This window comes from Panthera uncia (genome assembly GCF_023721935.1).
Source record: "Panthera uncia isolate 11264 chromosome B3 unlocalized genomic scaffold, Puncia_PCG_1.0 HiC_scaffold_1, whole genome shotgun sequence".
Lineage (NCBI taxonomy): Eukaryota > Metazoa > Chordata > Mammalia > Carnivora > Felidae > Panthera > Panthera uncia.
Window position 1 is genome coordinate 78690046 of NW_026057582.1, and position 25104 is coordinate 78715149.

The window sequence follows — 25104 nt, forward strand, 5'->3', positions numbered from 1 at the left end:
CTTTTTTTTTTTTTTTTTTTGTATTGCATAGGGATATTTTCATTCTGTCTATTGTTACTATTTTTTTCGTTTACATTTTCAGTGCAGAGTCTGCTTACTAAGAAATAGTCTCTTATAGTACTGCAAAAATGAATTTTTTTTTATTTTTTATTTTTTTAACGTTTATTTATTTTTGAGACAGAGAGAGACACAGCATGAACGGGGGAGGGGCAGAGAGAGAGGGAGACACAGAATCGGAAGCAAGCTCCAGGCTCTGAGCCATCAGCCCAGAGCCTGACGCGGGGCTCGAACTCGCAGACCACGAGATCGTGACCTGAGCTGAAGTCGGACGCTTAACCGACTGAGCCACCCAGGCACCCCTAAAATGAATTTTTTTGAGATTATATTTATTGAAGACTCTCAGAGAACACCTATTTTGCTAATTATTATAAATCAAGATATAAAAATACCTTTAAAATACTTTTTTATCCTTTTGACCTAAAAAGTAATATGTGTTTATTGCAGAAAATTAAGATGCTACAGAAAAGCACAAAGAAGAAAATTACTATCATTTCTCTAATAATAACTTTTATATCCTTCTAGTCTTTTTTCTATGACTAGACGTGCCTGTGTCTATAACCTATCCAACTGAATCATGCTTTTTTGATTAAACATTAAATATAAATTTCTTCACAATGCACGTAAGACTTTATAAAGCTTCAAGTATTGAAATTGCAAATGGAGCCCGTTTTATAATTAAAATATGACAGAAATCAGATTTCCACGGTGTGGATGGGAGTATGGCTACTCCTTAGGTACGAATAGCTCTTGCTTTTTAGGTGGGAGCTTGTCCTAAAAATTAACCACAGCTTCTATAAAATGAGAAGGATTTCAGATGGCCTTCCAAATAATGTCTTATGATCCCTTTGGATAGTTATTTTTGAAATGACTTTAAGACTGCTCCCTTATCAGTCCTCACCTGGCCTTCTCTTTGTCATGAAACTCCGCTGTTCTGCATGACTAACTGGTTGAAATAAGCAAAAACCAAGCCTACAGAATTTTCCCTTTCTTTCTTTTACCTCTTTTAAACCTTTGGTTTCTTCATTGTTTTCCACCAACACTTAGAAATGTGGCTTCTGAAAGATAACAAGGCCTGGCTCTGTAGCATGCCATTGCCTCCCCGTCTCCCCCACTCACTGCTAACTCTTTTGTTTGTACAGTATTCTTTTATTCTGAGCAATATAACATTTTAGTTCTTGTAATAAATGCCTTCATGTGAAGCAGTTCAGCTAAGAGAATGTTATTAGACTGTGCTCCCAGGCAGCGCACCTCCACACGATCAATACAAAGCTGGGCCTCAGCTCATTCCCTCTTTGCTTAAATTCCCTGCAAATGTGCAAGAGAAGCAGCGGAGGGTGTCATCAATCACAGGCCACTGTGACATATGCTGAAACCTGACCAGGGCCGAGATGTTTTAATAAGGCATCCATTAAAACCCTCAAATAAATTGCAATTTGAAAACAGAACATAATACCAGCCAAGTTTTCCTCATCCATCTTGTGGCATGTCATGTAATGTAATTGCGTTGTTAATTTATCCAAGAACTTTCTCAGTACACTGTTTCGTTGGCACCGCTTAATTTCCCTGTAGACTATTTGTGTGTGTGTGTGTGTGTGTGTGTGTGTGTGTGCGTGCGTGTGCGCGCGCATGCACATGTAAGACATAAAGCAAGAGAGCAAGCAAATGGAAGAGAAAAAAAAACACAGAGACTGTATTTATTTCTGTGTGTTTATGTGTCTGTGTGTCTGTTGGTTCCTTGGAGGAAATGGCCATGTTTCTGCTTAGTATGGCATTAGTCAGAGAGCTAGTCAGAAATTTGAAATGTTTGACATTTTGTCAATGACCCCTGAGCATCCCAACACTGCTTTGCCAGCTCTGGCCTACAGCAGGACCACCTCCTTCCGCCGTTCACCTTGCCATTGGTTGGTGCCCCTCCAGAGTGGGATCACTCAGAGTGCCCATGGATCCCATCAATAAATATCGACAAAAGTGTTTAGGGGCCGCTTAGGATCACCGCACAATGACACTCAAAACAGGACAGTACTGATTTTGGGTCCCCAGCTCTTGGGTCATAAGTGAAAAGTTTTGACAAGGGTGAGAAAAGGAAGAATTTCTGAATCAATAGGAAAGACTAAAAAAGTATTTCTCTGGAATAACGTCAAAGTGATTGCATTGAAATATCCATCTAGATAGATAGATAGATATAGATATATATAGATATAGATATATATGTGTACACACACATACTTGCATATAATTTTTAAAAGAGCTTAGAAGAAAGATACAGGCAGGCAGGGGCTCATATAGATTTCTTTGTCTTCTAAGCATAAATCTAAAAATAAGTAATGCGATTCTTCTTGTAGGGCTGCATCAGCAGATTTCTCACCTTTATTTATTCTTCTGGGTTTTCTTAATCAATCTGTCCTCTCGTTTTCTGCAAAAGAAGCCATTGGGAGGCAGAGGGTGAATTCACCCCACACATTCCATCTATATCTAGGATGTCACTGCAACCATGATGCCAATCAAATATTGGTTTAAAACTGTCAAATGTCTTTCCTAGGCCTACCGTTTTGAAGTGATAAGTCGTTGAACTAATGACAGAGGAGAGAAGACAGTATGACAAAAGGGGGAAAATCCACTATAAATCTACTTGTGTAGCTGCTGTTTTAAGATTATTAATGAAGAGCAGAATAGTTATTTGAGATCCAGTAAAAAAGACAATTCATTGTACAGCGTGCCAGTCAATAAACTAACCACCACCCTCCCACAGTAGATCCTTCTGTCTGAAGCTGTGTTACAGGTTGGCCCTAAGAACATGGTGACATTCTGATACGCGACCTGCATACAAACCATTCTTCTCCAAGCCTCCCACTTATCACCATGCAAACTATTAGACAATCGCAGAGTATGAGAGGTGCCAGGGAAAGCCAAATTAGTTTCTGTTTTCTGCTAATGGATGACCTTTGTGATTTGGATCAGGTGCTGAAATTCACTTAGTCCGAAAGGCAGGAGAGTGGGGAAAACACCTAAAATAATTTTCTTTCCCTACAGAGAAGACGCCTGGCTACCACCTGCCCAATAAATGTCAATTGGGTTATTTTTTCAAAAATAAGCAGCCTGATTCAAAAGCATTGGACACTGGGTTGCGAGGTGCAGAGGAGTAGGAGTGAAATTGCTTAAAAACAGAAAATCAACCTAAAGCCGAAACCGAAGCATTACGCGGATTAGACATGAGAATGGTTGGTTCTTTCCTGGGAACTTTCACACCTCAGTGTTCTAAGGAGATTCTTAAAGCTTTCCTGAAATTTGAGCTGTTTTATTATGCTTAGTGGGAATCGTGTTTGGTTTCTTATAGTTGAAAATATTTTGAGGTTTCGCTGAAATTTGTTTGGAATTGGGAGTGTAATACCCCAAGCAACATTCAAGGGATCAGAACCAACAGGAACTGGAATATACAAAAACACTGTTTCTTTAGCTCTACGTGAGTCTGGGTTGCCAACTTTCACATGATTCTAATGTTAGCTCGAGCTTTCTGGCAGTTCCATTGTAAGCTTCACTTCACAGACATCCTCTGCTATTTTGGCATTTTAACGTTGGCCTTGCTTCGTTTTATTTCCTTGTCCAGAAATACAGTCATTTAAAAAAAAAAACAGCATAATTATTATTAGATGTGCAATTTTTGTGTAAAGTTCCAGCTTCAGATGAATTCTTTTTTGCGGTGATATTTAGCCACTACCCTCGAAATGCATGGAAGGAATAAAACAGTAAAGACACAGAGGACACGGACCTTTAATTCCTCTCGTGGCTTGCAAGGGCATGAATGAAATGTCAGTTCCCGAGGTGATTATACGGCTCATGTTGGCAAGAATGGAATAATTGTGTCCTACTCAGGGTGGGAGAAATGTATACACGGGGAGATAAAATTGTAAGGGGACAGACAATATAGGGTAAGCACATGTACAGCACAAAAGAATTCAATTGGGTGGATGACACAGGTCTTCGGCCTTTGCGGAAATCAATGAACTGCTGTTGAGGTGTCTTTTTCAAAGCACAGGGATGTTGAAAGGATAAAGCCTTGACTCTGATCTACTGAGGCTTGCTCAGTTAACCCTAGGATATTTTTAAGAGAGTTGATTTGTTTTCTTTCTTTCTTTTTTTTTTATTTTCTTTTTCTCTGAGCTTCCTTGAACTGATTTACAATTCCTGTATCTATTGCTGCCTTTAGCTATGTGTGCCATTATTCAGCTACCCTTTTTGTAATTAAATTCTGCTTGCATTGCTCATAGGCCTAACCTTCCTCTTTAACTTTAATCTGTGACCTCCTGTTTCTAAGTTAGTTAGCGACATTGTATCGGGCGCACAGTGAATAACCTTTAGGTGTCTGCTAAAATACCTGGGTCTGAATTCAGACAGGGCTTTCATCTTTGCACAAAATTCCCTGCAAACTTGCATGCAAATTCAAAGCCCGATCCATACAAAATCTTCTAGCAATATCATTCTAATTTCAGAAGCCTGGTGAGAGGAAGCCATGTGTTATGTTATAAACACCCCAACAAAAGAACTGCGATCTTACCATGTTATTTTTTCCCCCAATGTAATTTTGTAAATGTTGTTGATTCTGCCTCACCATTTGGAGACTCTTGCATGTGTTACTCTTCCAAATTCCCTGCTTTAAAATTCCCCAGAGCCCCATAAGTGCTGGGTTTCTTAAAGGAATAGGTTACCGTCACCCCTACCCTCTCACCCCCCACTCCTCCAAAAACAATCTCCGTACAAACGTGCCAATAAACTAACTCAGCCGCATACAATGATATTGTCAAGAAAACCTCAGGAGAAAACGATTTAAATTTCATGGCATAAATCTGAGCTCTTGGCCAACCTTCCGTTAGCAAGTAGCAAGTACAAGTCTCATGCTAATTCTCCACCAAACCTCGGAGTTTTATGAAAGCTACATTTTATCTGTTTGGTTATTTGCAGTCACTCGAGAGTTGGAAAAGGAATATTAGCACCACTCACATTTTATTGTGGGAGTCGCAGTACTTGGTTGACCCCCTTTTCAGGTCCTATTGAATTTCCTATACAAAGGAAATGAAAATGTTTTATATTTAATACAGCAGCACATAACGAGAGGCTTAGTTATTACACAGAGAGCTGCAATTTTCTGCCTTTGTTTCAGCGATTACTGTGGAGCTGAAATTTCCAAGCACATTTTTTATGATTTGTTTATTGCTGGCTTTAGAGATGACAGTGAGGGGGAATGCCACCCTTAAGCTACCCACTCTACAGAAAAGAGCTTTTTGTTTGTACTTCTGTGGCCCACGGAAGAGTGGTCTGGCTTTTTACTGATGTCCCAGTTTCTTGCAGACAGATCAGTTGTAAGGAACCTGGCAGATCATAGACAGAACCCAGGACATCTTCCTGGTTTTATTCTCATGCGGTCTGAGGTCACAGTGGTAAGAGAGGACTCTGTGGTGGGCTCCTGGCATGTGCCAGTCCCTGGTGCTAAGCATGTCACTTTCATTATCTTACTCAACTGTGACAACAGTGACCATGGAATAGCGAGTAGGGATTCTTGTTGTTATCATGAACCTCGTCCTATAGATGGGAAAACTGAGGCTTGGGTTTCTAATTTGTCCAATCTTGCCTTGTTAATAAAAAGGTGGCCCCACGCATTTGGGGCTCAGGTCTGTCTGATTCTAGAGCCTGCTTCTCATCCTTGTTTGGATAATAGTAGTCATTTATTGTGTTAATTTTTTTTTTTTAAGAAATTGACTTTCCTTGCTGCTTCCGTATCTTAAAACTTGGATTTATTTTCTTTTAAAAAGTAATATACCACACATAGCTTTCAGCTAGACTCACCAGTTTTGTCATATTTTCTTTCTCCTCCCCCCCCCCACAAATACAAATATGAATGCATATATCTGTGTATGTATTTGTTTCAAATGGTTTCTACTAAGCCATCTGAAAGGAAGTTATTGTCAGGGGCGCCTGGGTGCCTCAGTCAGTTAAGCGTCCAACTTCAGCTCAGGTCATGATCTCATGGTTCATGGGTTCAAGCTCCACACTGGGCTTTGTGCTGACAGCTCAGAGCCTGGAGGCTGCTTCAGATTCTGTCTTTCCCTCTCTCTCTCTCTGTCCCTACCCTGCTTGCACTCTGTCTCTGTCTCTCAAAAAATAAATAAATGTTAAAAAAAAATTTGAAAGGAAGTTATTGTCACTATGATGCATTAGCCCTAAAAATAAGGGCATTCTCTCATTTAACCACAGTGCCATTGCCACATCATAAAAATAAGCATTCATTCAATAATGTCATCTGCTACAGTCCATATGTGAATTTCCCAGATTGCCTGCCCAGTGACTTCTGTTACTTAGTTCTTGACCAGGGTCCACTTAAGGAAGAGCCTTCCCTGTGGACTCCTCCACATACAGCCTCTCCAGAATACTGGATGGAGAGTCAGATCTTCACAGGTTATAAGAATTAAAAAAACTTGTGCCTAAGTGTGGCTATTATTGAAATTTATATTATATCAAAGTAGGTTCATACATGCTTAAGACCCTTTCTGCTGCAACATTCTCAGAACCTATGGCTCTTTGACACTGGTTATCTAGAATGGAGTAATGGAATAGTTCAGGGATTGCCTAAGCCATCCTATAGTCACTTCCTCTCAGAATTAGTTACAGTACTATGCTCAGCCTAGTTCTATCTTCTTGCTTAAATGAGTCTAAACTGGCCTCAGCAAATCTCTTCCTAAACAGGTAACACTAGATACTCCAGGATTTAAAAAGTCAGGGCTGCCTGGATGGTTCAGTCAGTTAAGCATCCAGCTCTTGATTTCTGCTCAGGTCAGGATCTCAGGGTTCATTGGGATGGAGCCCCATGTCAGGCTCTGTGCTGACATCATGGTGCCTGCTTGGGATTCTCTGTCTCCCTCTGTCCCTGCCCCTCCCCTGTGCTCGCTCGCGCTCTCTCTCTCTGTCTCTCTCAAAAAACAAAACAAAACAAAAAAACTAAAGTCATGACTGAGGGAAAAGAAAGGGGGAAGAAGGAAGGAGTTAGAAACCAGAAACGGGAGAGAATGTGAGAGAGAAAAGCAAGCAGAATCACACAGATTAAATTTATAGTCACAATAATATAGTGACAACAGCCAAAATACATTGAGTACTTAGTATACCTGGAGGAATCATGAGACTTTTAAATGTATTAATACATTTTAAATGTATTTCATTTAACCTTTACAAATAATGTTCCAAAATAGGTTACTATTACTCTCTTACCATTTTACGGAAGAATTACTAAATCTTACAAAGGTTAAGTATGGAGTCCAAGGTCATCTAGATAATAAAATGCAGCTGTGCTCAAACCCAAACTGGTGGAGGAAGGGGGAGGGAAGGGAGCTGAGGAATGGAGACACTGACAGGGATTCAGTGGTCATCTTCTTCTTTTACTGTGATCTTTGTTTCCATGAGTTCTTAGTCAACATGACCTGAGTCGCTGGTCAAGAATCTCATTTTCTTCTCTACATCTGCTATCACAACTTTAGTTGCAGTCAGATGTAGGTCTTGACCAGATGCCTGCAAAATCTCTCAGCAGATTCCTGCTGCCAGCCTCTCTTTCATTTAGCTTCTACTCCACAAAATGGTCAGAACATTCATTGTTCTCTGTGACCTTTCTACCTACCTTCTTTCCTTCCTTCTTTCCTTCCTTCCTTTCTCTTTCTTTCTTTCTCTCTTTCTTTCTTTCTTTGGTTCATTCGTTCCTTTAAAGTTTATTTTGAGAGAGATGGTTCGTTATTTGAAAGTTTATTTATTTTGAGAGAGAAGGCACACACAAGTGGGAGAGGGGGAGAGAGAATCCCAAGCAAGCTCCACACTGTCAGCACAGCGTCCTATGCGGGGCTTGAACCCATGAACCATGAAATCATGACCCAAGGTGAAATGAAGAGTCAGGTGCTTAACTGACTGAGCCACGCAGGTGTCCCTCAGTGATCTTTCTAAACACGTCACTCCCTTGTTTGAAATTCTTTGACTCTCTATCCCTTAGACCAGGGGTTCTTAATCCTGCCTGCATGTGAAAATCACTTGGAGAGCCCCAGTGGCCAGGCTCCACCTCAGAAATTCTGATTTGATTATTCTGAAAGGGTAGCTTCCAAGAAAAAAAAAAGGGACCGTCAAACTTGAATTTCAAGTCAACAATAAATACTTTTATTATAAATGTGTCCAGACTTTTGCACTGGACATACTTATACTAAATAGTGTTTATCTAAAATTTGGATTTAACTAGGTATCTGGTATTTTTATTTGCAAAATCTGGCTATGTGTTTGCATGTGTTGTGAGAGAGATAAACCATAAGCATTTAAAAAAATTTTCCCCAGTTCAGTCATGTGTACACCCAGGGTTGAAACCACTGGGCTGTAGAAAAAAATTATGGATAAAATATCTAATTGTCTTCTCATGACGTAGAGACTTTGGCCTCTGCCTCCTTTCCAATCTTACCTTCTCTCTCTGCACCCACATCTGCCCTCCTAACTGCCATGTACTTTATCTCCATGTCTGTGCACATTCTGTCTCCTGAGCCTGGAATTTCCTTTCTGGAGTGTTGGAATGTCCAGTCATTCTTTACAACCCAAATCTAACTTCCATAGATGAAGGGACTTGTATGGTCTACTCTACGCCTGCAGAATTTTGCATGTGTCTGTTGTTCTCAATCTGCCATTGACAACTGTATGAAATGTCTACCCACTTCTTACTGAGTGCCACATTAGTCCCTGTACGTGGAATATCTCAAACTCTGACTATTACAGTATAGTCATCTGCTAACTTGTGAATTCAAGTTAGTAACAACTGATTTTGTGGCATGAAAATAGAACCTTTCCAGCAAATGTCAAACATCAATTTTGAACCGATTAACATGTATTACATTCTAAACTTTGGTGTATACAGAAGTCATAATATATATTAAATATATACTAGAATTGTACATTTTTTACCAAGATTCTCTTCTCTCCCTCCTACCCACTAGCCAACTGAACAAAACAAAACAGCTTAGACAAACACTTGTCTCCATGGCTTCAGCATTTAAAAACATGTTTATATTTCTAATATCCCCAGCTTACAACTTCCTAGGGGTGCTACGATTTCCTTCAATAACATTTTTGATGTGTCATTTATTAATTTATGCAAAGCTTTGTTAAATCTAATTAAAATGTTATCATTTTTGATACTATGTATTTTGACATATTTTCCTTTTATCTAACAATGTTAATGTGTCTTATAGTGTAATTTCATTAATTTGGATTCTACCAATAATAATAGATTGGGATAGAGGTTTGTTCTGTGGTGACTTGTGATATTTGATGTTCATTTTGTCAAATAACTCCATTTGGAGTTGGAAGCAGAGGGAGAAAGGTAGAAATGTCTGCTGTTTCGTAGTCGTGGAAAACCTAAAAAAAAATTTCCAGTGGAGTAATAAGGGAAAAGCCCAACTGAAGAAGGAGGAGAGTCAGGTGGTCACCATTATCCCAAATATGTTGTTCATGTCCATGTGTTCCATTTATTTATTTTTTTAAAAATTTTTTAAAATGTTTTATTTATTTTTGGGACAGAGACAGAGCATGAGCAGGGGAGGGGCAGAGAGAGAGGGAGACACAGAATCCAAGGAAGGCTCCTGGCTCTGAGCTGTCAATGCAGAACCTGATGCAGGGCTTGAACTCACGAACCGGGAAATCATGACCTGAGCTGAAGTTGGACACTTATCAGACTGAGCCACCCAGGTGCCCCCAGTGTGTTCCATTTAGAAGGCAGGTGAAACTCTCAGGGCAAGATGGTAACTCTTCCTAGTTGAGATCTGAGATTTAGAGCAGATCTGACAAAATTATTGATCTTTAATAAATGTTTTGTCACCTGCCATTTGACCTTGTAACATTTCTCACCAACTTACAAAGCAAGCCCAAGTTTGCAATGTGACTCAAAGTTTTGGTTGTTTAGGTATTGTGTATTTCCCCTGTTTGTCACAGGAGAATTAATATCCTGCTTTATTGGGCTCTTCCCCTCTTTCATGTTTCCCTTTTTCCTCGAGTGGTGTATACACGACCACTTCCCTATACGGACTCTAGATAACATCAGGCTTCTCCTGCTTGAATTAAGCCTCTCTAATTTTATTTGTTGCTTACATGCCTGCCTCCTCACTAGGTGGTTATCTCCGTAAAGAGAGAGACTGCCATTTATTCGAGTGGCAAGTATCATGTTTACCACAAACTGAATTTTCAGGATGTTAATTTGTTCAAAAGTTGGTATATGGCATTTGTTGGAATATAAGCTACAACTGACAAAGTTAGCTGTTACTAACTTGGAATAACAAATCAAGAAATAGTTACCTTTTAATCACAAGAATGTGAGATATTCAATGTAAAGTCCCTAATAAATTGCTTGGCAAAGCAAAACAAAACACAAAAAAACAACAATGCATACTATTAGTAGGAGTAGTCAGAGTGGTAGCTGTGCACATGGACCCCTGCAGGAACAGTGAGGATTCGACGTTCACTTTGCCCACAGAGGTAAGATTTGGGTCTTAAAGTATGACAGGCGGTACACCAAACAGACCAGAAAGGAAATCTTGGGTTTGGGAGACCTCATGTGTGATGTCCTGGAGATAAGAAAAGTACACGGTGTTTAGGAAGGTAGATGTGGGGCATGAAGGGATAGAGGAGGCTGGACTCGAAAACAAAGATACCTAAATACCTCGAAAAAGTATCACTCGGCATCACTCATTGTCAGGGAAATGTGAAACCACAATGAGATACCACCTCACCCCTGTTAGAATGTCTGTCTTCGAAAAGACAAGGAGTGTTGGTGAGGTTGTGGAGAAAAGGGATACCTCATGCTCTGCTGGTAGTGGTGTGAATTGGTGTGGCCACGGTGTGAAAACAGCATAGAGATTCCTCAAATTTAAAACAGAGCTACCATATATACCCGTATGTATCCAAAGGAAGTGGGGAAAAAAAGATCTCAAAGAGAGATCTACACGCCCATGTCTATTACATGTTCATCACAATAGCCAAGATATGCAAATACCTGTCTGTCAACAGATGACTACAAAGTGTTATGAGCTATGACTGGATAAAGAAGATGTGTTATATGTGTATGTATGTGTATATATACACACACATAATATGGAATTGCGACACCATGGATCTTGAGGGCATTATGTGCAGTAAAATAAGTAAGACAAATACTGTATGATTTTAGTTGTATGTCAAATCTAATGAAGCCAAACTCCTTAGAAACAGAACAGTGGTTAACAGAGGCTGGAGGCTGAGGGAAATGGGGAGATAGGCAAAGGATAAAAACTTTCAGCTTAAGGTGAATAAGTTCTGGAGATCTAATGTACAGCATGGTGATTATAGTTAGCAATACCATACTATATATTTGAAAATTACCAAGACACTAGATCTTAAATGGTCTCACCACAAAAAGGAAATGTTAATTATATGATGGTGATCGAGTTAGCCAATGTTATCGTGCTAATTTTGCTATGTATAAATGTATCACATCTATACATTATACACGTTAAAGTTATACAATGCTATTTGTCAGTTATGTCTCGAAAAAAAAGTTTCAGGGCCCAAACTCTGAAGAACATTTTTCGCCATAATAAAGAGTTTAGATACTATTTTACTCAAAAATTTCCCTATAAGCCAGTGGCTTCAACGCTGGATGCACACTTACCTGTGTTTATTCAGTGAATCATTAAGCACTGATGTTTTTCTAGACTGAGAATTTATTTTCAGATGACTTGTGTACCAAATATCATGACTTATTTAAAGGTAAACCTTTTGGAATAATTATGATAAACATAATTTCTATTTACACAGTTATTTATACCTCTCAGAGCAAATTGTTTACAAAGAAAAAACAAATAATCTGTTTTGATCCTCAACATCTTTGTGAAATAGATGGGGGGGGGTGTTATAATTACAAAATAAAAGAGAAGTTAAATAATCTGATTCTATTTAGCAAGCAAGGGTACTCTTAATAAACCATCTCCTGCCTTGTTCCCTGCTCTTATTATCTATTCAACATGAAATTGCAATGCCAACAACAAGAGAATATTTTGTTTTCTTAGAAGTTAGTCTGAGAGTTCCTTGAAGGGGAAAACCCACATTTTGGAGGACACTTTCATGATGATCCTTGTAAGATGAGCCTGAGACTCTTGAAGAATAGGCTAAAAACACTAGAAGTGGTTTCTAAATTGTTTTCTAAAATGAGTAATTGCCAAGGCTTTGGTTTAATGAATAAAGGTATGCGGTTTCAGGTTAGAATTTTGATCTAGATGAGGATTTCTCTATATAATAGAGGGGAAAGGCATTTGAGGTAGGTGATAGTCATGTCTAGGAAGGAAGAAACAAGACCCAACAAGACTAGATCACACAAGAAGAAAACACTGTCCCATATCATAGTAAAGAGAGCTGAGAACAAGAGCACTGCCTGAGATTGGTAGCTTGAGCATGCATAATTAGAATCCTTCCTAAGTTATCTTCACTTTATACATTGCTTAGTAGTAATTGTGTGGAAGCTAAAAATGAGAACAAAAGGGTACCTGGCATCTGGGTGCCATAACAAAGTCTTCTGGATTAAGACCATGCATTTTGAAACTAGACAAACATAGTAACCGTGTGACCAAGAAGACCTCTGTTCCCTAAAGTGGGATAATGGCAGCTAACACAAAGGACCATTTTAAGGACCATTCTCAAGCAGTGGTAAATTATGTATGGAAGCTAGATGGAGTTTGGAACCTAACAGCATGTGATAAACCAGGACTGTAATTATTGATGCAGTTAAGCTATCTGAACTGACCAGTCACAAGAAACTCATATACTGATGTCAAGAGATCCTTTGAGCCACAGCACACACAGCCCTGGCCAAAATGAGGCAGTCTAGTTTCAGTGAAGTTGAAACTTCTTATCTCCTCCCCCCTCCGCCAATCTTTGTATGTGCTCTGCTCTTCTATTTTTAGCTGAGGACTAAAATCTCATGTACACTAAGGTTTTAAGATACAAGTGGCTTACAAGGTTCAATGATATCTTTCCAGTGGTTGAAAGAACACTTATGGGTGATGAAAGTAAAATGAATCTTTGATAGTGGAATGTCAGGCATCAAAAATTGGGTCAGGTCAGTAAGACTGAAAGAAACATCTCAAGCCCTTAAAATCATATCAAGCAGGTAGTCCTTTACTCTGCTTGTGCATCAACTCTGCATGGTTCCATTGCTAAGGTTACATTCAGAAGATCTTACGGTCCTGTAATCAATCTTCGCCTAGAATACATGTACTTGGAATGTGTGCCTTTCCAAGGTCTACATGGCAACAATAGTTTTAAGAAATCTCAATTTCCTAGCCTTCAACATATACATGTTCTTTTGTGATGGGTTTGTGGCTGAAGCATTTCCCTGGTTCTTCTTTAATATCTCCTCTTTTAAAACTGTCTTCTACTTTATAAAAGAAAGTCCTACCACTCATCAGCCTGGCCCCATGGTGTAAAAAGCTCCATCATAACAGAAGAAGGGATCATTTTTAATACTGTTGTCTGGGAAGCCTCCTGTAACCAAAGTGCCAAAAACTTACGGTCTTTCTCTTTTTTAAACATATATTTATTAAGAATGAAGAGTGATATTAGAAAGGGGTCATTTGGCTCGCGGTGATATACTCTAATTCAAGGATGTTTGTAAAGTGGGTGGCAGAGGTTATATTTTCTTCCACGAATCTTTTCATTTTCCTTTGCCAACTATCATCAAAGAATGAATGATTCTCATTAGAGAGCCCCTTGGAAGCAAAGCAAAGAGAGAGACTGAGAAATATGGAGGGTCAGGAGGTAACAAGTTTATGGCAAATCTCCAAGCCTGATCTATCCTTATAACTACCTATCTACCTACCTACCTACCTACCTAATGTAGCTTAGAGGTAGACATGTTGTCACTGTGATGCATAATATCTTTGAATTTAAAAATAACATCAGACCTTTTTCCTATCAAAAGTGATTTCAATTTGATTGGTTAGACAATGAGAACTAGCTATGCCAAGTAGGGTAAAGGGTGAACATTTTCCAGAAATGGAATGAAGCAAATATTCAGCTCCAAGTTGTCACAAAAAGATATTCAAAGCAGGGGATAAGATGAAAGCATTTTATTTAAAAAGATATATTGGCCAAGATGAATTAAAATGAGCATTTTTATTTTCCCAACCTTTTCTGAGTGTATCAGGGCTGGGAAAAAAAATTGCTTCAACGTAAAGGAATAGCAGGAATAATTAACAGTTACTTGATCGATACTGGTAAAGCCTTCTTGGTATACTTCCCAGAAACTGAGGCAATGAATGTCTCTAATGACTAGGTGACAAAGTCTTTCACAACGCAGGTTGTTTACAATTCTTTGCTTTCAGTAAAATTAAAGGAGTCAAGTTGTTAGCTGAGAAAGCACTAGAAATAACTTTTGATAAGTGACTACATGATATTTTGGCACATAACTTTGTATTCAGAGGAATATCAAGAATAGGGTTACAATGTTCTAATAAAATTCCTTCTATTTCCTTCTACCTATTCAGATGAACAAGGTTTTTCAGTGTTCATAAGTGAGGAAAGAAATAAAATTCTGTTCCATTCTGGCAGTGATATTCATCCATAAATACATGAATCAACTGAAAATGAAACAATGTCCATGTCAATAATAAATGTGTTTCCAATTAAGTTTATCATCTGTAAGCACTTACCCAGACTTATAACATATTTCTGCTATCTTCATTTGTTTACTAATACAGATATAATGATAATCAAATTAAAAATACATTTTTTCTTACTGTAGAGCCATATACCAAAGGAAAAGAAATGATTTTAATTTACACACATTTTGATTACAGAGAAATCACATAGAACAATAAAAAAACTTTCAAGGATGGAAATATATATATATACACATATATATATGTGTATATATATATACACATATATATATTAGAATATATATATACTATATATATATTCTATATATATATAATATATGTATACATATATATATATATATTAGAATAAACATACAATTTAAGGAGAGAAAAAAGAAAGCTATAAAATTTCCAAATTTTAAAGACAACTTCAGGTATGTATTTTAAGGAGATTATGGTAGATTTAAAATCCCAACAGTATTTAGTGATTTTCGAAGTTTCAATGTTCTCAGCAAACCAGAAATATTACACTCTTTGTTTAACTTGCTATGAAAGTGTTATATATGAGCTTAAAAATAGATTTTCACTATTTCAGGGATCAGGAGAGAAGAAAGAAAGAAAGAAAAAGAAAGAGACAGACAGAAAGAAAGAAAGAAAGAAAGAAAGAAAAAGAAAAGAGAGAAAGAGAAAGAAAGAAAGAAAGAAAGAAAGAAAGAAAAAGAGAATGTAAAGGGAAAGAGATAGTTGTAAAACACAGTTGTCTTCTCCTTTTTCCCATTAAGTGAGGTTTTCTAGTTAAGGCAGGTCCACACCTAACTATGCTTGTAAAAGCATGTGCACCATGCCTCCTGCTATAAGAATGTGCAATAAAAATGCACCTGGGTAGCCTATGTACCAGCACATTTTTAGAGGTGCTGAAGTTGGACCAAAACCAAAATGATTTCTGATGCAATTATTTTACATTAAGATACAGATATTGCTAACCAGAATCTTACTCCCCAAATGCTCACTGTTTAGAAAAAAGCACACACGGAGTCCTATGAAGACACTTCCCGGGGCTCTTATCATTTTTTCCAATGGATTACAATGAACATGATTAATATAAAGTTTAATGGGGATTTGGCCACAGTCCAAATATATAGTAACCAAGGGGAACCTGGGATTTGACAATGTGCTGACTCCACAGAAAATCCCTTTGCTTCTATTAAGAATACTTGATTCAGGAGTAAAGGATGAACAGCTAAATTTTATCCAGATGTACTAGGAAATAGCATTTTCATGAATACAGATGCAATTAGAAGTGGTCACCTATAAAGATTTTAAAGACCGCATCAAGGTACAGCTGTGACTAAAGACCGTCTAATGAACCAAATGGCTGTAATTATTAGTATTCTTAAAAATAATAACAGCCAACAGTTTTCTGGTCTTACATTGTGCTTGTCTAAGTGCTTGCCAGATGCTATTCTGAATGCATCGCTCACATCAACTGAGGCAATGCTCACACACACATAATCTCTGAGTTAGACAAATAGAGCTTTCATTTTGCTGATGGGAAATCCAAGCCACAGAGCAGTTAAGAAACCTTCCAAACCTCCCCCAGCAAGTTGACAGAGCTGGGATTTGAACTCAGGTTGTCTGGTTCTAGAGCCCTGCACTGAACCTGTGCATTACACATTAATTTATGAAAAGTCTGCTGTCATAGACGAAGACATTTATACTTTTCAAAGGTGGGTTTTTAAAAAATATGGCAAGGGCAGATGGAGGAGAGGGCTTAGGATAGTCTGGCCTTCTGCCTAGAATTAAACATTCGCTAATTTTCTTTTGCTCTCTCCTGTTTCTAAGTACATTGCTATACACACTTATTTTATTATCATTATTTCTATCTGACATGCTGTGCAAGAACATCACGATTTAAAATATCTTAATAACAACCCAAAGAAAGGGACTTAAAAGTAATGTTTAGAAAGAAAACAGATGGCCACCAAGTGCAGATTCTAAATTCTTATATTTTTGTATGAGGAATAGTTGTGGTTGGTAAAAGGTTATGCTAATAAGCAAAATGTTCTTGTATTGTTATGAGCTGATTATTTAAAATCATTTCTGAGATCTGTAAAGTTGTTAAAATAGTAACCGAAGTGCATTCTGACAGAAAAAACTCTAAATCTTCCTGAGGATGACTTTCTGGTTTCAGCAGATCCTTGAGACTCAGTTAAAAACCCAAACTACAAATTAAATGTCACCGATCGGATGCAGCAACCTGTCTCCAGTTAAGGTGTGTGCCGTTAGCTCATATCTGAAAATACCAAGGTCCTTGTGTGAAGCTGGACTCTACAATGAAGCTATTTTTAAATCCCTGTAAACTTCCTGGGGAAAAGCACTGTAAATAGGGCCAGGAAACTTGAATCTAGGATCCCAACTCTTGAGGCCTTTCTTGGTCACCTTTGAGCCCTGTCTTATAATATCCTCAGTGCAGCCTCCCCTCCCCTCCCCTCCCCTCCCCCAACCCTTTAGACTGCTAGTTGGAGTCTCTGTCTCATTCAAGTTCATGCCCTATGTAAGAGCCCCCACTGTCCTTTTCTTCACCCTTTGTGGATGACAACTGTTTCCTTCCTGTTTTAGCTGTGGAAATAGTAATTTTAGATTAAAAAAAAAAAAAGGTAAGTCATCTCTAAAACCCCCTACACAATTCTACAAAAAAGGATTTATTCCTGTTCCTGATCTGGCCTTGTTGGTGTTATCCTCCTAATCCAGCTGTAGTGAAGTATTGTACTGGCTGCCTGCCACACACAAAATTCTACCTCGGGACATCCTGCTGGAGGCAAAAGGCCAATCTGGCCTGCTTCTCTGCAGCCGGATTGACAAGCCAATACCCTGAGGGCAATGACAGCAATATATGTATATATATTTAGAAATTCACATACTCCATGTGCTTATCTGTATATACAAATGCACACACATAGATAGTATCTGTGCCATATATGCTGTGAAATGCCTTGTGTGTGTCTTTATAGACACATACATACACACGTATACACATACTCAGATTCCAGATGTGCTGCGAACTTCCTATTTCTAGTCTAATGTGAAATTTATAGCCTCCAACTTTACTTTTTGTCCCCGTCAGTCTAAAAGGATGTTACTCATTCTTGAAGGTACTCTCAGAGCATTACTCTAGGCTTCTGTATTGCATTGACATGTTTCGCGTTGGGAATCTTTCAAACACTGACACACCTTCTCGCGTCCAAGTGGCAAGCATAATGTTAAACATCATGCTTTGTGTTTCTGGCTTACCCATTCACACGTCATTTTATTTTTATAAGCAAGGAAAGGAAATACCCATCTAAATAGATATCAACATAAACCTTAAACTTCCAGACCTTAAGGTTTACCGTAGACTTGCCTCTACTCTATAAATCACTGCCCTAGATTCTACTAAGTGGAGCTAAGCAAGCTATATCAATATTTTGTCTGACAACCCAGATGCAGTTTGAAAACAAGTGAAGGAAAAAAAAGGTTACAAGTCCTGGAGATTCTTGGACGTTTCTCCAAATCTCCTATGCAATTAGAGAACGCAAATTTGGATGAAGTTTAACAGATTAAAAAGAGAATTGTAATGAAGCCAGGATTTCCTCTTGAAGAATTTTTATTCAAAAAGTGTCTGGGATAACTGTGCACTAAGGCAGCAATGTGTACTTTAAATGAAAACATAGTGGAAAGCAAAAGGTTAGGGCCAGAAAAATGAAGAACATCTAAAGTATATCTTTCTTGATAACAAGAGTAGTTCTATGGATAAATATATATTGTAAGCATTTTAAATACCAAAATAAGTCAATTGAATAACTTTGAACGTATTATGTGGCCCCAAAACTGTGCAGCTCAACATGTAGGCTCTTCTCTTAATTATCTTATTTAAAGTTAGCAACTCTTTCTATTTGAGACTATAATCTGATGATGAGTCATTTTGCTCTAGAGTTTTTCATCTAGAAATAATTCACAACAGAATTTTGGCTTTACTGAAGCACAATGCTTGAATCTCCTCCATTTGCCCTGTTTTCTATTTCAGTGACAAAATGAAAACACACAGGTTATTATGAATGGAATTGCATTCAAATAGCATCTAAGGTCATTGTGTACAGCACAGTTCTCAGTTTGGGACAAAACCAAAGTCAGAAATTCTACTTTAGGGAGACAAACATGAAGCAATTTGAGAAATTGCGCAATTAAGAATGAAAATAGAAATAAGCGCCCATCTGTGAGTACAGTAGAAATACAAAATACAAGGACGATCAAAAGAGTGAGTTGGGGAAACCTGGAGGATGTGAGGCTGTGATTTGGACGTTGTATCCTAGTGACTGCCATCCTGCACTATGGCAATTGTCTGTATGATGAAAAGTCTCTAATCATATACAGTGAGCTAAGGTCAGTCCTCCAATGCCAGGCCATATGTTTGCTCCCCTGAAAGGCATTGCTGACCCTCCAACAGAGGAAATCATTCCCCCCCACCCCAGTGCAATTTTTGTGCTTTGTGCGTATATCCATTGCTGTACTGATCACCCTCTGTTGTAATTTTATTGTTTATAAACATGTAACATGTTGTTTTCCTGTACTTGACTGTGTACACACTGAGGGTAGAAACTGAATCTTAGTACAGTGTTTTATTCAAAATCGGTGTTTTATGGACCGATGGATGGTTGATGAATGGTAACCACATCAAGCTGAATGCTTGACACTAAGAGTGAAAATAGTGTACTGAGACATTTCAGATGAGCTTTTTCACTATGGCTTCACTCAATTACCTTTCCCTTCAAGTGGGGTTGAGAGTAATGATTCTGAATAACGTTTCCTTAAAAAGTTCCATTTTCCCTTTAAGGTAAGGAGTAAAAATTCGGAATGACATTTCTCAATAACTTTCTTTTTAAAATGTTACTACATATGGCATTATGAAACAATTTACACAGTTATATCCTCCCTTTCAAAATAAATCCTTACAATGAGATGAGGGCTGACCAGGGAATGTTCCTGGCCAGGCAAGAGCACTTCATGAGTTTCTGAATAGATCTTAGACCCATTGTACAGGCACTATGAACCCCAGATGATATGAGTAATACTCAGACTGTGTCCTATATTTTTCCCATTCCATATTAATAGTTTATTTATGATATCCATTGGAGCTAAAAATCTTCTGATTTCCAACCAAAACTGAAAAAAAATTTTTTCACTAGTCTTGGGGGACCTGACTTTTGAAGTGGTACATAGAGTAAGCACTATAGCATTAAAGAACCAGATTTTGACTTGATTTTGTTTTTTTTTTTTACCTTAAAGTAACTGAACTGTTTTTTAGACTATTTGCAATATCCATGTAAAGTGTACTTGTATTTGCAATACACTGTTTATTTATCAAATATTCCTCTCCAGTTCTCTTTTATATTTGCTGCAAATTGAAAAAGTAGAAGGGAAGCATTTTACGTGTAGTATCATGGACTTGCATTATGATTGCAATCGCCACTGATCAAATATTTCCTTCCTATTTATCAAAGAACTGTGTTTCACCCAAAGTTACATAGTAGCTAGCTGCAAAATTAATGAGATCCAAAGTCTTCCTTTCAACCAAATATCCCAAGAGGGGTCATTTGACCTTCAACTATGATTGGTTGGGGCAGAGAGAGAGAGAGAGAGAGACAGAGAGACAGAGAATCCCAAGCAGGCTCCACAGCATCAGCACAGAGTCCGATGTGGGGCTCAAACCCATGAACCGTGAGATTATGACCTGAGCCAAAATCAAGAGTCTGATGCTTAACTGATTGAGCCACCCAGGTGCCCCTCCCCTATCTTGATGCAAGAAGATTCCATCCTCTTACTCAAGGCAGTGGTAGCTAACTACACTACAGATCACATGCTTGTTCCACACCAGTCTCTAACTCCCTCAGGGACTTCTCTCTGTCAGAGTGTGCAGATTGAACATTTATCTTCAGCCACAGCCTTCCCACCAGCATATTGATTATTGATGTGTTTATGTCTTTCTAACTTTAAAAAGTCCTCTGCCTCCTGCATTACCACTCTACTTACCTTCATATTTAAGGTATGTAAAAGAATAGTGTCTGTCACTTGACCTGCGCTACCTTCTATTTATTCCTGAGACACACTGGGGTGTGGTTCCTGATTCCACTAGCCCTCCCCGCCCCCCACCCCCCAAAATGTCTTTACCAGCTTGGTAAGGACAATGATGCTTTTCAATTATTTCCCTGACTATGCTTGATTTGGAGAAAATTAGTCACTCAATTCTTGAAAATCGTGCTGGCTTTGGCCTTCATGAACAGTGGTCTCCTTTCCTCGTTTTCTTTTTTCCTTTTCCTATTCCTATGGCCTCCTCTGCTCATGTTTTATCTATTCCTCAATCTCTGTTTTTCTTCTTCTCTCCTCATCCTATTAGTCACTTTCCAATGACCCATCCACTTCTTCTTGCATAGTTTCATGAACGAATTGATTCTACGAATATATTTGTGACACAGAATACACAAATTGGCTTCAAATCTACACCCCTCGTCCTGGCCTCTTTTCTGACCTCTGAACCCATATTCCCATCAAAGTTATCCTATTTCACAATACTAGAAAAAGGTCCTACAGGCACCTCAAGTTAATGATCCCTTGATAACTGTAGGTGCAGAATAGGAAACAGGAATTCATTAATGAAGAAATTATTGAATTTCCCCTTGAATCTTTTCAGGAATTGCGGCAGACTCAGAATAACAAAAAAAAGCCACACCTCTGAAAGAGAGGAAGGCATATGTAAGGAAATGCTTACGTGTGATTGACTACTCAAATGAACATTTAAGGGATGTATATTTAAGGGACATATTTCACAGCCTTGCGTTTAAACATGTATCAAGTCCTACTTCTTCCTTTGTCCGGTGGGGTGACCATAAATGTCTTCATGTATACATTCAACAATATTTGATGGTTATTATGTGCCTGGCAATGTTTGGGTGCTGGAGGATACATGATTGAACAAAATAAACAAAATTCCTGACAATTTTTACCTTCAGTGTTCTTATCAATAAAAAATTACATAATTTCTACCTCAGAGTTTTGTGAATTTGAGAACATATGCAGTTCACCTAATAGTGTGGGCCCATCAAGCAGGTTCTCAATACCTGTCAAGTATTGTATTTTTACTTGTAAATCTTATTACTGTAAGATTTCACCTGTGCAACTCGATGATTCTAGAAAAAGGTCCTACAGGCTTTAGCCAACCCAATTAATTCTGACCACCCCAGGTCTTTAATTTTTACTGACATCTAAAGCTCTTATCAAGTGTTAGGGGAAACTGGTTAACTGAACAAACTAAGGTGAAGTGGAGGGAGAATTGCCACTGGATTTTGCTGGTTATTTGAGAATCTCTAGCCTTCTCTTATCCTCTATTTCTGGCCTAGAATTTCAAATAATAGCAATAGTAATAATACGTTCTACTTAGGCACATCCCATGTGTGTCTAGTACATGGGAGAACCTACAAGGAGGTAGTACTCTTACTTATTACTACTATTTTTAACAGAGAAAATTCAGATGCGAAGAGCTTGACCAATGAATTAATGCCACTTTGAATAGATACAGGCTTAGGATTTTAGTCTGACCATTCTGACTCTGGGCCAGTGCTTTTCCCACTGTACCTCACATTGCCACTGTGACTTACGCTTTTGCCACACATCTTTGCTGGGCTTAAGGGTCCCGTTCTAATACACTCAGTTGCTGACTGCTTTAAATTGTGTAAATGCTAGTGGGCAATAGCCAGGAGGCCAAGGTTCAGGCAGATCATGGTCTACTGGAGTCTCTGTCCTTAATCTATTTCCGAACCCTCTTTCAAACCCAGGGTGGGATTTTTCCACTTGCGTTAGTGTCCTCTTAGAGCCTTCTGAATCCTGTGACATGGTGGCTCTGCTTAACTAGGCCACGGAAATTCAAGGAAAGAAATCCTTCATCTTTTTCCCTGTGGCTAATTCCAGCCTTTGTAATGACAGCGCCAACCTAGAGAGAGGGGTTCAGGACTGTAACATTAGTCTCTGTTCTGGGCGAAGGCTTGCACAATCGTCTGGCCTCTCTCTCAAAGTGGTGTTCTTAAACCCTGCTTCCTTGAAATTCTCCAGGGCACATTTCTCCAGGTCCCCGGCTCTCTGAACCCTTGGTTTCCCTGACCGTTGACTCCACCAGGCCTTGACCTATCTGAACGGTGGTGTCCTGAACTCACTTCCTGGCTATCGTGCACCAACACACACACAGCTTAACCCTTTCACTCCTAATCCATCACTCATCGACCACATATGTCACAAATCTGAAAGTTGACAGTTTGTTCAGAGTCCCAGCTCGTTCATAGTTAGGGCAATTTTGCTAGGACATAATTTATTTCGTATTTTGACAAACTTTTTTTGTGCAAATTAAAACAAATGTTAAATTGTGTATGGTGACTCAGAAACCCTGTGTATTAAAAAAGACCAACTAGATTAACACATACTTACGTTTATAAGGTCAGTTATACATGTTTGGTATTCACTTTTAACATTTATGACAACTGAAGTAGACCATAATAACTGCAGTTTCCTACAAAACTCTCGTAGACATTTTCTGTGTTAAGTACATAAGAGTGTGTATTTACAAAGTGCCCCGTTAGTAGTCCACTTTGTGTGACTTTAATTAGTGGATTTGAAAAGTTAATTACAACATTTTGTAAACATACTTTATCACACAGAATTTATTGCAATATATGATTTTTAAAAGTTTTTAATGTTTATTTTAATTTTATTTATTCTTGGGATAGAGACACAGAGTGCGAGTGGGGGAAGGGCAGAGAGAGAGGGAGACCCAGAATCTGAAGCAGGATACAGGCTCTGAGCTGCCAGCATAGAGCCTGACGTGAGGCTTGAACCCACGAATTGTGAGATCATGACCTAAGCCGAAGTCGGACGTTTAACCGACTGAACCACCCAGGCGCCATTGCAATATGTGATTTTAAAACTTGGCTTCTTTAGACATTTCAGATAACAAGAATACAAGAGAGAGAAGCTGAACTTTAAGAGCTATGACTGTGTAGTTAAGCTGCCCTCTGAGAATCCTTGTGGGTTACAGAAATTTGGTGACAGTGAAGATACGTTTAAAAAAAAATTAAGAACTACTGATGTTCGGGAATCTTCATCACTGTTTAGTTTGTAATAGTAAAACAGAAAATCATCTAAAGCCCAACACATGGTGGGGGAGCAGGGTTCAGTTTGAGGGTAAGGGGTAGAAGAAGACTCATAGCTATGATCTTCTGTAGGAAGTCAAAAGGAAAACAAGATCTACAGAGATCAAAGACTAGGTGTTTGTTAGAAAGCATCTCCATTTGTATAGCAGATGTTCCATATAACATTTCTCTACATATCTATGTCAACCCCAGCCAGCTATCCGGAATTGAGCCTCAAGTCAGCCAGGACTAAGAGGAATGGTTTGAGATCATCTCTGTTGAGTGACAAAATAGGCAAATTCAGATTAGACTTAAAAGAAGCAGCAGAACGAGAAAAGAACAGAAGGAGAGAATAGGATGAGTTATGGAAACATGAAGAAAAAATAACCAGGTGGCATAGAGGGTGACAGAATTCACTTGTTTTAAGGACAGTGTATAGCCTGAACTTTCATTGGCTTCGGTGAGCTCTGTTTGGCAGTGCAAGGATGACTGAAGTGTATCGAAAGGTTGCTTTCCCACTGCATCCAGGAATGAGTAGCATATTAAATACCAATAATACCAAGAAATACCATATTAAATACCAGTAAGCATCAAACTACGGGTAAATCCATGATTCAGTGAAAGAATCCATAGTATTGGAAAGCCTAAGTCTTAAAATAAATATGATCAATCAATCGGAAAGTTTATTAAAATCATTTACATTTATTTTTATACATGTTCTAAATCATTGCTAACCCCCTTTACTTTGAAGCAGGTGTAAGACACTGAACAACATTCTATCTAGTATACTGATTGAATAAAGGTTATAGGACTCGAATCTTAGCAACTATGTTGTCTTAAATGCCTAGGACCTATGGCATAACGTGCATACATCTGTTTTATACACATGTAAAATATTAGCACATTTTGAGCACATATTTTCGTCTGGAAATTTGATAGACTTCAAGGGGAGTCTGGGAGTATAGGACAAAGACCACATGGGTGAAGGAAGGGAGAAAAGGAGAAAGAGCTGAGAGGTAGGAATGAACATATTTTTGCTGGGAATTTTCACATGGAAGGTATAATATTATTTTCCTGCTGAGATCTTGTCATCCTTTCTTTTTACTTCATAAACTCTTGAGTTCATTCTACTTGAGTTTTTCTTTGAG

At 38.4% G+C, this 25104-nt stretch overlaps 1 long non-coding RNA gene across 1 annotated transcript in view; it reads left to right on the forward strand.

Annotated features, from left to right (window-relative positions):
* Positions 1-25104, forward strand: part of LOC125909824 (uncharacterized) — a 185500-nt gene that overhangs the window by 61488 nt on the left and 98908 nt on the right. The gene's annotated exons all lie outside the window — the stretch shown is intronic.